Raw genomic sequence first — 1,949 nt, forward strand, 5'->3', positions numbered from 1 at the left:
ATCTACTACTCGAAAAGCGTAATGCATTGCCACCAGCTGTGCAAGTCATTTTTGCAATGTCGACGTTGGAGATGCCAAACCGGTGCGTCAACGTGCGAGGGAGGTTGTGCCACAGTCTCGCGGGAAGCTGTCAGACCTGATCAATAGACTACTGTCAGCGAAGACCATTTTAGCGTTTTCCTCTTGTTGAGCGTCACGAACCGTGGTCGTAATCAAGAAGAATGGCGTCGAAATCATGATCTGCATCAACCACCGGTTGGCTAACAGCTTGACGCACCTCATGCTCTACCCCACGCCTGTGACCAAACGATCTGCTATATGATTTTGACAAGGTACTCTGTTGTTGCTCTCTCGACAATATGAGCGGATTTTTTTTTGTTGTTCAGATGAATGAGGAGCGCCGTTAGTTTCAGCCTTCACCACACCGTTCGGGCTGTTCGAATAGTTTCTCATGACCTTTGGGCTGCTGAACGCGACGCAGATCTACCACTGGCTCCTGGAAATGCCCTGTATGGCTATCTGCGGAATCTGAACGACAAGGACCAGTCTGGAACGATGGCCGTCTTCCAGCGAGGAAGTCAAACGACAATCTGGGGCCTCCGGCACTAGGACGATGATCCTACATAAACCGATGACTGTTGATTTCTGAGACTACCTGCGAGAAGGCGTCAAGTTCCTGGACACCAGCGATCGGTGGGACCTGTTGATCAGTGACTTCAAGGGCTCGTGGGGATGTCGCAAGGTGGATTACTTTGGCCACCGAAAGTCAGATGATAGCCTCGGGGCCAATCCGAAGGATCTAGCGTCGCTGGTATAGCTGCCGTCCCCGTTCGAGTTACGCTCTATGTAGTCCTTCCTTGGTAGCCTCAACTATACAGCCGATTCATCACGGAATTTTCGAGCTACGCATCGATCTGGTATGAACTGTGGGACCAGAAGATCAACAATGTGACTGGGGATGCGAAGGAGACTGATCACTAGGGACAAACGGTTGCTGCAAGCGACGGGATAAGTGGAACTGGTTCCGTACTACGTTTAAAGTTTAAAAAACAAGATCGCCGCCGCACCACTGTTACGACATACCGACTCGGATTGGACACCAGTAGTTGTACGTTACGAGTGTGATTGAGCTATTTCGGCAGCCTTGGTGCAAGGGCGTGAAGGTGTACACATACCCGTCACCTTCACGAGTCTGATCCAAAAGTTAAACAACCTGAACTACGGCACGGTCGAGGAGGAAGTCCTGGCTCTTCTCCGAATCGTGGGCGTGTGTTTTACGAAGCTAACCTCGAGGTCGATCAAGGTGTTGACTCGACTCACAACTCTGTCATGGCTAGTCCAAACAACTGGCCCGCAAACCCTGCTAGGTAACTGAGTAGCGGTCCTGCCGCCTTATGCACGGGCGACAGGTCAGGACACTCGTTGCGGTGACAAGATCCTAGGTGCGATCACAGTGAGCACCACACCAAGGGATCGGGTAGACTCAATCTTGATGTCGATCGCATCAAAGAAGCAGCCACGTCAAGCTATTGCGGTGGTTCCCTCCTACGGTCGGACAAGCCAAACAGCGGTTATTCGTGAGCTACGATCGCTCGGCAAGCATTCATCGTCGCGCATGTAGCACCATTCTTTGGAAGTTACCTGAGGGGATAGTGTTCTTGGCCTAGTCAAAATACTCGGATGGGTTGACTGTAAAAAAAAGGCGGACTGCCAGGGCCTGCTATGGACAGGGGACGGCTGATCATCTGCGGGTACATTAGTTTGGTAACAGGCAGATGCTGGGAGCGATGGAATGCAAGGCGTTCGGTCTGACGCCTCTACACAGGCGAGCATTGAATCGGCTAAGGTGTTGCCTTTCGCACGAAATCTTGCCCACCAAGCGAGATGGGAATCAGAACGAAGACCGATTAGCAAGCACTACGTCACACCAGCACCATTCGAATGTTTTT

Source organism: Phytophthora parasitica (assembly GCF_000247585.1).
Source record: "Phytophthora parasitica INRA-310 unplaced genomic scaffold supercont2.199, whole genome shotgun sequence".
Taxonomy (NCBI): Eukaryota; Oomycota; class Peronosporomycetes; order Peronosporales; family Peronosporaceae; genus Phytophthora; species Phytophthora nicotianae.